At 36.8% G+C, this 16747-nt stretch overlaps 1 long non-coding RNA gene across 1 annotated transcript in view; it reads left to right on the forward strand.

Annotated features, from left to right (window-relative positions):
* The window catches only part of LOC132561227 (uncharacterized), a 53037-nt gene extending 37886 nt beyond the window's left edge, over positions 1 to 15151 (forward strand). The window contains exon 3 of the long non-coding RNA XR_009554686.1: positions 15131 to 15151. This is a non-coding gene — a long non-coding RNA (uncharacterized LOC132561227). The remainder of the gene's footprint in view (positions 1 to 15130) is intronic.
* Positions 15152 to 16747: the final 1596 nt, after the last annotated feature.

Consider the following 16747-nt stretch of genomic DNA (forward strand, 5'->3'; position numbering starts at 1 on the left):
ATTTTTTAAACCTAACTAGGGTTCCTGTGACCTTTCTGCCTGTCTCAGAATAGAATAAAGAGGAGAATTGAATGTGAAAACATTCTCAAGCCTGATTTGTTTGGATGAGTTGATGAGCAGCTCTTGGTTTTGTTGGTTTTTCAGACATTATCAGATCGACTGGTTTTATATACAGAGTAATAATAAAATAAGATAGTGATCAACATAGATAAAATAAAACACCAGAAGAGAAATCAATCTTACTGTCACTGTGTAGTACCAGTCTACACACTCTTACAGTCACTGTGTAGTACCAGTCTACACACTCTTACAGTCACTGTGTAGTACCAGTCTACACACTCTTACAGTCACTGTGTAGTACCAGTCTACATACTCTTACAGTCACTGTGTAGTACCAGTCTACACACTCTTACAGTCACTGTGTAGTACCAGTCTACACCACACTCTTACAGTCACTGTGTAGTACCAGTCTACATACTCTTATAGTCACTGTGTAGTACCAGTCTACACACTCTTACAGTCACTGTGTAGTACCAGTCTACACCACACTCTTACAGTCACTGTGTAGTACCAGTCTACACACTCTTACAGTCACTGTGTAGTACCAGTCTACACACTCTTACAGTCACTGTGTAGTACCAGTCTACACACTCTTACAGTCACTGTGTAGTACCAGTCTACACACTCTTACAGTCACTGTGTAGTACCAGTTTACACACTCTTACAGTCACTGTGTAGTACCAGTCTACACACTCTTACAGTCACTGTGTAGTACCAGTCTACACACTCTTACAGTCACTGTGTAGTACCAGTCTACATACTCTTACAGTCACTGTGTAGTACCAGTTTACACACTCTTACAGTCACTGTGTAGTACCAGTCTACACCACACTCTTACAGTCACTGTGTAGTACCAGTCTACACACTCTTACAGTCACTGTGTAGTACCAGTCTACATACTCTTACAGTCACTGTGTAGTACCAGTCTACACACTCTTACAGTCACTGTGTAGTACCAGTCTACACCACACTCTTACAGTCACTGTGTAGTACCAGTCTACACACTCTTACAGTCACTGTGTAGTACCAGTCTACATACTCTTACAGTCACTGTGTAGTACCAGTCTACACACTCTTACAGTCACCAGTCTACATACTCTTACAGTCACTGTGTAGTACCAGTCTACACACTCTTACAGTCACTGTGTAGTACCAGTGTTACAACACACTCTTACAGTCACTGTGTAGTACCAGTGTTACACCACACTCTTATAGTCACTGTGTAGTACCAGTCTACACACTCTTATAGTCACTGTGTAGTACCAGTCTACATACTCTTACAGTCACTGTGTAGTACCAGTGTTACACCACTCTCTTACAGTCACTGTGTAGTACCAGTGTTACACCACACTCTTATAGTCACTGTGTAGTACCAGTCTACATACTCTTACAGTCACTGTGTAGTACCAGTGTTACACCACACTCTTACAGTCACTGTGTAGTACCAGTGTTACACCACACTCTTATAGTCACTGTGTAGTACCAGTCTACAACACACTCTTACAGTCACTGTGTAGTACCAGTCTAAACCACACACTATTATAGTCACTGTGTAGTACCAGTCTACACCACACTTTTACAGTCACTTGTGTAGTACCAGTCTACACCACACACTCTTACTGTCACTGTGTAGTACCAGTCTACACCACACCCTCTTACTGTCATTGTGTAGTACCAGTCTACAACACACTCTTACAGTCACTGTGTAGTACCAGTGTTACACCACACTCTTACAGTCACTGTGTAGTACCAGTCTACAGCACACTCTTACAGTCACTGTGTTGTACCAGTGTTACACCACACTCTTACAGTCACTGTGTAGTACCAGTCTACAGCACACTCTTACAGTCACTGTGTAGTACCAGTCTACACCACACTCTTACAGCCACTGTGTAGTACCAGTCTACAACACACTCTTACAGTCACTGTGTAGTACCAGTCTACAACACACTCTTACAGTCACTGTGTAGTACCAGTCTACAACACACTTTCTTACAGTCACTGTGTAGTACCAGTCTACACCACACTCTTATAGTCACTGTGTAGTACCAGTGTTACACCACACTCTTATAGTCACTGTGTAGTACCAGTCTACAACACACTCTTACAGTCACTGTGTAGTACCAGTCTACACCACACTCTTACAGTCACTGTGTAATACCAGTCTACACCACACTCTTACAGTCACTGTGTAGTACCAGTCTACACCACACTCTTACAGTCACTGTGTAGTACCAGTCTACAACACACTCTTACAGTCACTGTGTTGTACCAGCCTACACCACACACTCTTACTGTCACTGTGTAGTACCAGTCTACAACACACTTTCTTACAGTCACTGTGTAGTACCAGTGTTACACCACACTCTTACAGTCACTGTGTAGTACCAGTCTACAACACACTCTTACAGTCACTGTGTTGTACCAGTCTACACCACACACTCTTACTGTCACTGTGTAGTACCAGTCTACAACACTTTCTTACAGTTACTGTGTAGTACCAGTGTTACACCACACTCTTACAGTCACTGTGTAGTACCAGTCTACAACACACTCTTACAGTCACTGTGTAGTACCAGTCTACAACTCACTCTAACAGTCACTGTGTAGTACCAGTCTACACCACACTCTTACTGTCACTGTGTAATACCAGTCTACACCACACTCTTACTGTCATTGTGTAATACCAGTCTACACCACACTCTTACTGTCACTGTGTAGTACTAGTATACACCACACTCTTATCGTCTTATATCAGACACTAACTGTCCTGTATTTTACATCATATATCCAAGATTTTACACCATCTGTCTTAGATATGATATCCTACGTCCTAGATTAGACATTTTCTCCTAGATTAACATCATCGGTCCTAGATTTGACACTATATGTCCAAGATTTTACACTTTATATCCAAGATTTGATAATTTATTGCCAAGATTTGACACTATATGTCCAAGATCTGACACTGTATGTCTAAGATCTGACACTGTATGTCTAAGATTTGACACTATATGTCCAAGAGTTTACACTACATGTCCAAGATCTGACACTGTATGTCTAAGATCTGACACTATATGTCCAAGATCTGACACTGTGTGTCCAAGATATGACACTGTATGTCTAAGATCTGACACTGTATGCCCTTGATTTAATAATTCCTAAGACCACATAATTTATATCCCAAAGTGGACATTGAATCAAGTTTGTGCAGGGTATGACCAACACTGGACACCTGACCACAGGGGACAAGCTGAGGGAGGACATTTTCAGCAATAGTTATCTACTTCCTGTGTTGGCAGGACCTGAGTAGCCTCAGTAGCAAAGACATTTCCCAAACTTTGACATCATTTATATCCTCCTTATCAGACGACCTGCCTGGTGTTTGTCTATAGGCCTCTTTCATCTCTGTGAGTAGAGTTTGGCTCTCCAGAACCGTTACATAAACGTTGGTGTAAAAACAACGACCTGTTCTCCGATTAGGCCAGACCAGCTAGAGTTCACTGGTCTCTGGAACTCTCCCAGAGGCAGCAGCAGGGAAGAACGATAGACAGACAGATAGACAGACAGGTAGACATATACACCAGATAGACAAATAGATATAGGTATAAGGAGGTAGTCTATGAACAGAGATTCAACGAAGGAATCGGAATGGAGCATTACATGCAGACATAGTATAATTATAGATTCACAAATACTGGTGAAGCATAAAATTATGTTATAGACTTGATTTACCGGACAAAGTAAGGAAATATTAGAATAGACACAGAAAGTGAAAATAATAGACAGACAAGATTAGGTTTGATAGACAGAAGATGGGATGGCCAAGGCAAGGAAACAGACATTGTGAATGAGACTTATCTGTAGATAGAGTGAGGAACACAGATAAACAGAAGGAAGAATAAGCTGAGTGACAGGAAGAGGGAGATATACAGTAGGTGTACTACAGTGTGTGGTTACAGAGAGATGGTACAGAGCCTGCCACAGATGTACAGGTGGTTCTCACCTGTCAGGTAAACCTGCTGGTACAGGTAACCTTACATTGCAGTCACTCCATCTGACTTCAAAAAACAACTCAATTTCTCTGTTTACAAAACTGCTGGAATTTTTATTTTCAAATATTTATTGTGTGTTTGTTGGAGAATTGTATTTCTCCTGACCTGTGACTACTGTTGGACACATCACGGAAGAAGTTAGATTTTGGACTAGGTCCAGTAAGGCAGGAACATAGCAGGCCGCAAGGATAATGTACCCAGAAGTTCTGAAAACCTCTAGGTATGTATGGAAGTCTGAGAGAGTGAACTAGTTGTGTCTGCATGTGTAGGTACTAGTGTTTTGGGTCTACAGCCTGCACCTTTGTGTGAGGACAGAGGTTTGTATGTCAGATCAGCAGGTTACCAATATGGCATGTCTGATAAATAGCTAGTGTATTTGACTTTCTGATTTCCCCAATAAGCCATTCTGTATTGGGAAGCAATAGGAAGCCATTAATTGACCTGACTAATACAGAGGACCAAAACCTACACAACCTAACATGTTTTCTGATCAATACTAGTACACAACCATCATTGCCAGAATGTCTGTAAAAAACAACAAACATTTCACTTCCAATTGATTTATGTCAAAATAAATACCGGTTTGGGAGTCTGCAGAAACAAGCATTATGCAAATTGTCCCCGGGGAGTAAGTTATGGTGGTCCTTACAATGTGTTTTCACATTAGGATTTTGATAGTAAGAATTTTGTCCTGGTTGGGTAAAGTACTAAGAGTATTGCTAGAGATGTGGCCTCTTTATACAGGTGGTCTCTTTCAGACAGGTAATTTCTTGAGGCAAGTGTTCCCTGATAACAGGTATTGTAGGGAGACAGTTTCTATAAACAGATACTGTGTCAAATGTTGTAGTTCTGTAGGTGATACCCAAAATCAACTGTCTTCTTCCACAGGTAATTCCATCATATCAAAAAGATTTTTTAAACAGATGGTACTCAAAGAACACATTGATTCTTAAAACATGTGGTCCCTGAAGACAGGTAGTTGGTTGAAGTAGGTGGTCTGCCAATGCAGGTGGTCTTTTACCCAGTCTCAAGCTTCTTTATATTAAAGGGAATTAAAACAGTCTGTGAAATGTGTCATATACTAAAGGTTTTGGTATGCATGGTACTGAGGGAGGTGTCTGACCCGATGTAACCACCTGATCTGGCCTTCCAATATATCCCTGAGCGTCAGACATACCAGCTATAAATACCTTACACGAAATTCTCTTCTGATTAATCCATGTGTTATATATGTGTACACAGGAGAATGTCCTGTTGAATGAAATGTCTGTTGGTACTAGATCGGACACTAATTGCAGTTCATTAACCGTCTTGCAGATTTTAGAGAAATTATTGCTGGTGTTGAATGGACACTGAATCCTTCAAGCTTTGAACTTCTTTCGTTCTTTCTGCTCTCCAAGCTTTGATATTTAAGGAGTTTCTTGTCTTCAATGACCTTGTATTTTGTCATCTCAAACCTTACAGTTCATAACCTTTGACCTTTTGACATGTAGTTGCTAACCTTTGACCTGTGGTGATGTTATTTGCTAGTTTGATTCCATCAGCAGGAATGAAAGTAAAATTCCAAGATATGACCCAAAATGTTTCCTGTTGTAGACTGACCCCTCAGGATTTTTCTATTCTCTATTTGCTGTTTTCGTCTTGAAAATATTCAAGATAATTTTTGCTATAGAAATAAATGCTCTGTTAATATCAAAATATTGTTATTCTTGTGAAATAAATAATTATAATCATCTCTGTATACATAGTAAGTAAAATTTTGTTCAGTTTGAAGCTAACAATGCTTTGAAACCATTGCTATGTCAACTTGTAAGTACAGCATTCTGTTTGTACTAGACTTTTTCTACAGAACAGAATACAATGTCACCCTGCTGCTGATCATTAAACCAGCTTGTGTAACATGGTGATAAACTGCTAGGTTCTGTGTTCCCCTGTGTCAGTCTTTTTAACTTTGAAATGAATTCTTGATATATTTGTTTGTATCATAAAACACCAGTATTTACAGATGTCTGTGAAAACGCCATTAGACTTGAATCGAAGCCAAAATTATTTTAAAAAGAATATGTAACAGAACATGCAAGAGATTAATTCAGAGTGTCGTTAATTCTATCACCATTCCTCCATAACTTACTTACTAGAATGCCAGCACTCCAGGGAATGATAACAAAAAGTGTGGCAACATTAGATTTGTCACAATTATCAAAGTCAAGCTTTACTTATGCTGATGTCTGGTGCAGCTGTATTTTTGTCTGACAATCCCGGCTGCAGTCCCATCACATCCAGTCGCCATTTTCTTTATTAAAAACAATGTAAATGAAAGAAATGTTATGTTTGTTGCGTTTGGATGAGATTTGTACTGGTGTGTATGTGTGGCGTCGCTATCTGATTTGTGATAGTTACAAAGTCTGATGGGTAGGTGGGAAGATCAGATATTGATACGTTTTACTAGCAGTTTGACATTAACACTGATAAATAATGTCGGATTCTGACAATCATTGCTGGTCGTCACTGTATCCTGCTCTAATCTGGCTGTATCTCACCAACTCGCCTCCCAAATCACTGTTAAAGCTGATTGTACAATCACATACATTGACTGCTATATGATATCACACCAATAAGCCAATCACAAAATCTGATTTGTCATATCAAACAGCCAATCAAAGAATCTGAAACATCTCACAGCCAATCAGATAGTCTGATACATCAAATAAATAGCCAATTAAAGATGTCACATGTCACATCAATGTCATTTCAGCTGATTACTACTGCATTGTATTAATCTAAGGTCGTGTACAACTTATGCAAGAGAAATAGGACAGATATGTAAGAACATGTTTTTATACTAGATATATAGTTCAAGATTTTAAAGGCAGCATTAGGATGATAGGACATGATTTGCAGATTACAAGGATGTTAGGACATACTTTGTGGATTACAAGGATTTTAGAATAGGGTTTGTGGATTACAAGGATGTTAGGACAGGGTTTGTGGATTACAAGGATGATAGGACATGATTTGTGGATTACAAGGATGTAAGGACAGGGTTTGTGGATTACAAGGATGTAAGGACAGGGTTTGTGGATTACAAGGATGTTAGGACAGGGTTTGTGGATTACAAGGATGTTAGGACAGGGTTTGTGGATTACAAGGATGTAAGGACAGGGTTTGTGGATTACAAGGATGTAAGGACAGGGTTTGTGGATTACAAGGATGTTAGGACAGGGTTTGTGGATTACAAGGATGTTAGGACAGGGTTTGTGGATTACAAGGATGTAAGGACAGGGTTTGTGGATTACAAGGATGTAAGGACAGGGTTTGTGGATTACAAGGATGTTAGGACAGGGTTTGTGGATTACAAGGATGATAGGACATGATTTGCAGATTACAAGGATGTTAGGACATACTTTGTGGATTACAAGGATTTTAGAATAGGGTTTGTGGATTACAAGGATGTTAGGACAGGGTTTGTGGATTACAAGGATGATAGGACATGATTTGTGGATTACAAGGATGTTAGGACAGGGTTTGTGGATTACAAGGATGTAAGGACAGGGTTTGTGGATTACAAGGATGTAAGGACAGGGTTTGTGGATTACAAGGATGTTAGGACAGGGTTTGTGGATTACAAGGATGATAGGACATGATTTGCAGATTACAAGGATGTTAGGACATACTTTGTGGATTACAAGGATTTTAGAATAGGGTTTGTGGATTACAAGGATGTAAGGACAGGGTTTGTGGATTACAAGGATGTTAGGACAGGGTTTGTGGATTACAAGGATGTTAGGACAGGGTTTGTGGATTACAAGGATGTAAGGACAGGGTTTGTGGACTACAAGGATGTAAGGACAGGGTTTTTGATTACAAGGATGTTAGGACAGGGTTTGTGGATTACAAGGATGATAGGACATGATTTGCAGATTACAAGGATGTTAGGACATACTTTGTGGATTACAAGGATTTTAGAATAGGGTTTGTGGATTACAAGGATGTTAGGACAGGGTTTGTGGATTACAAGGATGATGAGAAAGATTTTTCATTGTACAAGGATGTTAGGACAGGGTTTATGGACTACAAGGATGTTAGGACAGGGTTTGTGGATTACAAGGATGTTAGGACAGGGTTTGTGGATTACAAGGATGTAAGGACAGGGTTTGTGGATTACAAGGATGTTAGGACAGGGTTTGTGGATTACAAGGATGTTAGGACAGGGTTTGTGGATTACAAGGATGTAAGGACAGGGTTTGTGGATTACAAGGATGTAAGGACAGGGTTTGTAGATTACAAGGATGTAAGGACAGGGTTTGTAGATTACACAGATGTTAGGACAGGGTTTTTGGATTACAAGAATGTAAGGACAGGGTTTTGTGGAGTACTAGGATGAAAATATAGGTTTACGGAGTACAAGGATAAGACAGGGTTTGTAGGGTAATATCATGACAGGACAGGGTTTTTGTGCGATAGGATGAACGGACAGATTTTGTGGGGTAAAGTATAACCTCACAGGTTTTGTAGTGTACACAACAAGAATATAGGCAATAGAACTAGTTTTCTGGACATTGTTGGACCATTTTTTAATTCAAGACTGAGGCCGATTCGGAGCAAACAGGAAAATGATCTCTCACAAAAGTAGGTTGATTTATTTACTCTTCTGTGAATTAGTGTGGCACTGTGGAGCATGAAGGAAATAGCCTGTGAAGGATTTGTATAGCAGGAACAGATACATGGGTGATACACTGGGATCAAGAGTCTCCCTGACATTGAACATGGCTGCGGTTGTTATCAATAGCAATGTTTCTATTGCATATTCACACTGGTCTGTGTAACCTCACTCGGAGGGAGGTGCCTCATCGCATATGCCTCTAGCTCACCAACACAAAGCCCACCTTATAATATGGAGTTCTTTATTGGGAGGAGATGACAAGATTAGTGTCTTTAACTTCTGTAAATCGAATACAACAAACTGGATGATTCTCATCCTAAAAATAGACTAACAGAGATACAACCTATAAAATTTTCACTGACTAGTAACATAGATAAAATTCTGTACCTCTGGTAATGTTTGTATTCGAAATCTAAAATTTTCAGTTAAAATCAATTTCTATTTTAAAACTTTATTCTTTAACGTGTTAAAGTGTTGAAAAATACAAACGAAACTAGGTTGATTAAGTTTTGCTGAGATAAGCATAATATTCTGCTTAAATTTCTACTGCCTATGTCTACCAAACATGTTGTATCAACTCGGATCAATCAGAAATCCCCAAATGTATAGAGAATTTATCAGTCCATGTTGTGGCAGAATCCAGAATTATGGGGAGAAAATTGTTTTCGTTTTTTCAGTATCTATTTTCAGACATTTTCTTTAACATGTATATAACTGCTTGTAGGTACGTTTTCCAGACAATTCCATAAATGAATTTCCAACTCTAAAATTGCGGGGAAGTGGTTTTGATATTCCTAACATGTATTTGTTTAAAAACAGTTGCTGTATCAGTATTCCTATACAAAATTATGAGACAATTTTGATGGTGTACGTGTCTGAACTTGTCAGGAATATTGCACCATACCCTGCAGCCTAGGGCTGGGTTAGCAGTAGTCAAAATGAACTCGGTGTGACAGCGTATAATTGTGAACCGTATACACTGCTTTTGCGTCCAATCAAATCAAATTTTCTTTGTGAAATGCTGCATTGCTCTCTCAGTAGTGTAGCTATTAGATAGTGTATGCATTTAAGTAGCCCAATTAGGCCGAAGGTTGCATGACACCGAGGTACACAGAAATCAAGTTACTGACACTGCCTCAGATTAGACAGACTTCTGTTTCTGTCTCCGACAGATTGTCTGATGTACCTTCACCCTAAAAACATCACACGAGATATACTATCACTGCAGCCAAAACACGACCAGTAAAACAATTGAAGGACCTGACGTGCATCACGGCCATCAGAGACGGACAATTAGTTGCCTCTTGAGGGCGGTGCAGACTGGTCCATCTCCTGGCATTGGTTTGTAGCCAGCCATCATTACAGAGTACTTGGCCCTCATTTGGCCAGACAAAGGGCAGACAACCCAGTCACAATTTATCTACAATCGACACATCCTATCATATGTAATCTGTAAGTAATTTTCAGAATAAGTCATATCTCACAATTTATTTTTTTATTAAATAAACACAAAAAAGCTTTTTAGCATTATGATAAAAGATAAGATTTAATAGACGAATGTGGTTTTACAGAGATGAAATTGTATAAAGATTAGAGAAGTCATCTTGTTTCCCTATTCACAGAAGTAAAAAATTTTGATATTGTAATTCTGTAGATACTAGGTGACCTCATGACCATTTTCCTACAGACCTGATGAACGGCAACACACTGACTTACTAACCATTTGAATATCAGTACCAATATTCTATCATGTAATCTACTGATATTCTCTTTTGTAATCCCAACTTGGCATATATTCTCTTTTGTAATCCCAACTTGGCATATATTCTATTTTGTAATCCCAACTTGGCATATATTCTCTTTTGTAATCCCAACTTGGCATATATTCTCTTTTGTAATCCCAACTTGGCATATATTCTATTTTGTAATCCCAACTTGGCATATATTCTATCTTGTAATCCCAACTTGGCATATATTCTATTTTGTAATCCCAACTTGGCATATATTCTATTTTGTAATCCTAACTTGCTAAATATTCTATTTTGTAATCCCAACTTGGCATATATTCTATCTTGTAATCCTAACTTGGCATATATTCTATTTTGTAATCCCAACTTGGCATATATTCTATCTTGTGGTAATCCTAACTTGGCATATATTCTATTTTGTAATCCCAACTTGGCATATATTCTATTTTGTAATCCCAACTTGGCATATATTCTATCTTGTAATCCTAACTTACTAAATATTCTATCTTGTATTTCCAACTTGGCATTACCTTGTTAACCTGCTATATTTCATTTACAGTTTTTAAATGTGAAGCTTTTTTTTTCAATTTGTAAATATTTCCTTCATAAAAAAATTGGAAAAAGTGTTGTATTTTTTGTTCACTGTTTTTGAGGGTGACCAATTTATTGATAAAGTGTAAAAAATGAAATACCTTTTATGTGTATTCATGTCATGTTTTTTTTTTTTTTTTAATCAGGAAAACAGAACTGTCATATTGTATTGATTTATTTCTGGTGTAGTTCCGATATGATTAGTGAGTCTAGCCCTCTATAAAAGTTTTAACAAGTATTTAACGAGCACATATGTTTTGTATTTGATAAAAAATGTACACCCCCTGGGGTATGTGGATGTAAAATATGGTATATATTATGTTGATCTAGAACAAGGTCCATTGCGATTAAATAAAACTTCAAAAATAAATGTCAGTAGATATTTTGATTTTCATCAGCTGGAAATTAACATCAGATTTGTTGAAACAGAAATCAAAACTTTTGATTCTTTGATAGATAGTGTCCAATTTTTGTCAATATTTTAGGACCATCATTGTTTTGTTGAAAATTTACCTTAAGATGTACAAGGAGTAGGAGTTAGATTTTAGTAACTATGGTAACTAGACTAACAGGAAGTCAAATACTCACGGCGGATGGACACTAATTACACACAAATGCCTGCACATCTTTTTTAATTTAAGTATTAGATCATGTCGCTGTGGGAAACTTCAATCATACAATATGGGATGTAATTAATCTGAATATTTCATGTGAGGTGGGAAAGTGTGAACATGGATAAGGCAACTAGCATGCTGAATAGATTAAAGCCCCTCTGTCTGCTAAAAACCCAAAATAGGGGCCAAAATGACCTAAACCCACAGCTTTTCCTGCTTAAACTACATGTAGGTTAAAAAAAACAGGAAATCAGAATGAAATTGGAGAAAAGTTGAAATTTTAATTGCAATCATTTTCAATTTAAGTTTTAACTGCATATAACTAAGTTCTTATATGACATATGAAAGACAAAATTTTTATAATGCAGATTTTAACATGCTTTTTGATATCAATAGATTGAGTTCTAAAAAAACATTTTAAAGGTAAATCAAGATACATGTACCAAACCCTATATATAGATTTGGTAAATAAAAGATATGTAAGTGCTGAAGACGTGTGAAAAACAAACAATATGTTTTATTAATTCAAATTTTAATATAGGTTTTAATATGAATTTGAAAAAAAAAAGATATTTCTAAGCTAAATCAATATACAAAACCCTACAAATTGACATGGTAAATAGCAAAGTTGGTTGAAAAACTCCAGGCATGTTGGTATGTTGGTCTTTCCAATTAATTTCCTCATATCAATACAGTTCTACAGACCGGGGGACTGACTTACTGACACGGTCCATTTGAGACTCAGTTATCATTTATAGTTCCTTTTAATCGGAGAAGTGGTCTTGAGCTTTCATGTTTGACTTTATAAAGAGGGGGTGTGGTTTATTAGGCTATGTTTACACTCCAGGTCGGCAGTGTTAGTGTGGGTGTCTTCCACTATTGTATTCAAAGTAACAATACTCCCAATGACCAAGTATTTCAGCTTTTAAAGGAACTTTCACTTTCTGTTGTTAAGATTCTAGAATCCCCATAACGTAAATGAAAGGTCGGTATAGGATTTAATCGTGACCTCTGTCATTAAAAAAATTATACCTGAACCCGATTAATAACCAGAATTGTGATTCGAAGACAGGAAATAAATCGTGATGATGTCATTGACCACCCTCGATAAATGATGATATACACCCGTTATCTGGAGATCGGCAAACTCAATATCGTTAATATAACCAACAAACAAGACTTTCCCACGCTGTTTAGTCAGGGCTATTTTTATTCATGAGAAACTGCACACTATCAATAGGTCAGGTGAAATAATCCCGCAATTCACGCAACTTTATATATTAACATTGATATTAGAGATATATAGACTGCCCGCTTGTGCATATTTTCGTGATAAAATCCCAGTAAAGGCTTTCATATCTAAGTTTACTTGTAATGTGTAATCAACCAGTAGGAAACTGAAAGGACCTGTTTGTTACAAAATTTAACATGAAACACTTAAACGAGCAACTATATAGTACCTATAACACACCTGGTAGTTTTTCACCTGGAATTTACCTGGATTTATTAACTCTTATGTAAGTACATATTATTTTTAAAGATTTAGTAAGGATTGAAGTTAAAATGAAAAAATAATTAAATTATAATTACTTCTATAAGATAACTTAGAGACTTAACATATATATGTATGTATATATATATATATATATATATACATATGTAAAGTCTCAAAGTTATTGTATAGAAGTAATTGTATCTTAACTATTTTTTCATTTTACATATATATACATACATACATAAGCGCTTATGTTTTACATCATGTTTTTTCCAGTGTTTTAACTTTTTTCTATATTTATTGGGCAAGGAGAATTAACCGCATTTTCAACATACATACATACATACATATATATATATACATGTTTCAATAATATTTGATTCCCAATTAACAATAAACAACCAGCAGTATCATTATTTAATGCTGTTATTATCTGGTATATTTGAGGAATGCTTACTGCCATTTATCATGTCACTGTTAAAATCTGACAGTATTTTCAAAATCTTGTGGTTGATCTTTTAAAATGGGATGAGAACTAATTGGTAAACGATGAGAGCGTGAGAAAGTATATGATCTGGAGATGTACACTTTGTGGTCAATTTGAAGTGGTCATCATGATTAATGGACCAATCAGAATACAGAATAGACCTGTTCATAAGTAATGGTCCCTGACACTGGTCCCATATATCTGCCTAATGGTGCAGTTAACAAGTGTCTGTCTCTCTCACACCCACAGGTATCCAGGCACACCTGTATTGCCCTAACGACCATCATACAACTGACAAACTTCCTTCCCAAGAATCCAGAATCAACCCAGCTGACCAAAGATAAAAGTGAAGAGTATATTTGGGGATTATAGTCATGACTAGCTGTAAATTCCTCACATATCGCAGAGTGTTAATTTATAAACAAAACAGTCCAACCTCCCGCTGGTCTGGTGTCGGGTCGGCCCCAAGTGGGATGTTTGTACCTGGATATTTTCACAGGTAGATAGCCAGTATCTTCTCTAATTATACACCTGACTCAATCAGGTACTGTCTCAGGTGTATTTATATGTATAAACTCGTCAGGAAAACTCCATATCTCATCACCAGATAAATAGATATCACTTTAATGCAGGTGTATAAAAATTGTATTATAGAGATGCTTCTGACCGAATCTATATATAAACACACCTTCTGTATTTAATCAACTTTAAATAAGAACCTTTTACAGAATTTAAAAAGGCTGTAATTGTATCAGTTGAATTTTAAAAGGGTCATTGTTTGTTAAAATATAATGCTTATAGTATAGTTTTTCATAGCATTACACTTCGGAAACAAACCATCATAAAACTTATCTGAAGTCGAATGGGCTGTGATTTTGAGACCATTTAACTTTTCACATTGATAATAGTTGGAAATCCGTTACAGGTAAATGTAACACGTACCTATCAAAGTATTCCCAAAAAAGACATTTTTTGTACAGGTAAACATTACATTTAAAACTTAATTCAGGTATGAAGATGAGTTATTGCAGATTCTGATTTCATCAAGTATATAGCTGAGAATGAAACTTTATGCAATAACAACTACGTGTATCAGAACTTTTACATTTTTTTCTTGATTTTGTTTTCAACATTGACATTCAGATTTTAAACCTTTTGCATTCGAGGTTTGACTAAGCTTACACGGTTTCAGATAAAAAGTATCAATCCCTCATCAACTGCGCATGAATTTTTGTTTTTCAATTTTCACAATCTCTTTTTTCAGAAGTGTTGGAGTTTATATTGTACATCTGTTGTGGTCTGTTATACAGACTGGTTAGAACTATTACGACACTCTTGTATGCAGTGTGTACAGTGCTCTGTTGATCTCTGTTTGATACCAAATCTTAAAGAATTGTTCAATTTTGTGTCTTTGCAGATATTATGTGGACATGCTACCTGTAAATCATTTCTTCTTTGGGAACCTCAGTAAATAAGGTAAGATTTTGTTACCGTTATCATCATTTTAGTCTTTAGGTATGACACCAAAAAATGCAGTCTGAACTTTATCCAGCAATGCTGCTGTCATCACCTGGTTTCCATTCTACAGACTTTTTTTCACTTTCCTGTATTCTGTGATAGCTGTTAACATTAAAATGAGGTTGATACATAATTTTATTACCCCTAGATTTCTTTCATTAACCTAATAGAAAAGTCAGTTGTGATATATGTATACTCCCATTATACTGTGAAATGTTTCCGTTTTGTCATGAATGATATGGCGAATGGATCTCAACACAAAAACACCTGTCTAATCTGACACCTTTGGAAAACAAGATATTTCTTCAGAGTAGACAGGATGACGAAAAAACAGAGGTCTTTTTAGGTAGTTTCTATTAAACGGATTAACAGCATTCTGTTTGTCAAGGCACTAAATCAGAATACTTAGGGGTCAGATAAGAGAGGGCTCTCTATATTTGACTCCATTATTTCTAAGATCACAAAGATTAAACATGTGAATTTTATTTTACCATGTTCTGTCTCAGTCAAGTTAAGTATTTTATCGTGATTTATTTTTCTTATTGTTGTAAACAATTTAGATCGAAATCAATGCTGACACATGTATATTGTCAATTCAGAATGCAGTTAAAACTTGATTTTACGAAGTGGAGCTCTTAATTGAACCAATTAGAGAAATATTGGATGATTAAAATCTGCTATTGTTTAAAAAAAAAGATTGTATTGAGATGGGTAAATAGTTACTGACTACAATCTCGAACACACGAGACAATAGCAGCCATCTTGTACACATCGGTACCGAACAAAACAAGCCACAGTACGACACGGTCAGGTTATGTCTGGATCCGAGACCGTCGTTCAGAACTGATCGGCTGGCCATTATAGTGAACAGGACCATAACATTGTAAGGCTGGTGTACAGTACTGAACCAGTATCTCCGTCTTCCATCTTCATTAAATAACGGGCCACTTCAAGATCTTTTAGGATCTGATGCGATTGGTGTTTAAATGGCGGAAATCCAGGACAATGTCCTCCTGTTCTTCACGACTGTGATAAATGACGTTACATCATTTAATGAAGATTTTTGGGAAGATTTGTGTACTTTACCCTGAGTATATTAACTATGTACATGTTGGCCGTCCATTCACAAGGTGTAGACATGAGGGGTGAAGTTTGACACAGTCACATGACCCATAACTGGCGTGTCTGTCAGCACAAATATGACTACTAAATGCATGTCTGTCATCATTCGAGTTTTTTGTCAATTGGAATATCAGACAGACATATGGAAAATGTCACATTAGGACTAAATCATCAAAACTGTTGTAACTAAACATACCAACAACATATTTCATTTTGAGATAGCTTCTGTACATTAAATATGATTGACATTGAAATCGATTAGAATTTTTCTTGCTTGAGTTGTCAAAAAAGGAAAGTTTTACTAGTGCACAGCAGTTTTTAACTGTTTTAAACTTAGGTTTTGAACACAAATAAGAGTGATTTTTGATGAAAGTATTGAAACCCTTTGAGTAGA

Source organism: Ylistrum balloti, unplaced genomic scaffold (genome assembly GCF_031769215.1).
Source record: "Ylistrum balloti isolate Yb309-2 unplaced genomic scaffold, AGI_CSIRO_Ybal_v1 Utg371182, whole genome shotgun sequence".
Classification (NCBI taxonomy): domain Eukaryota; kingdom Metazoa; phylum Mollusca; class Bivalvia; order Pectinida; family Pectinidae; genus Ylistrum; species Ylistrum balloti.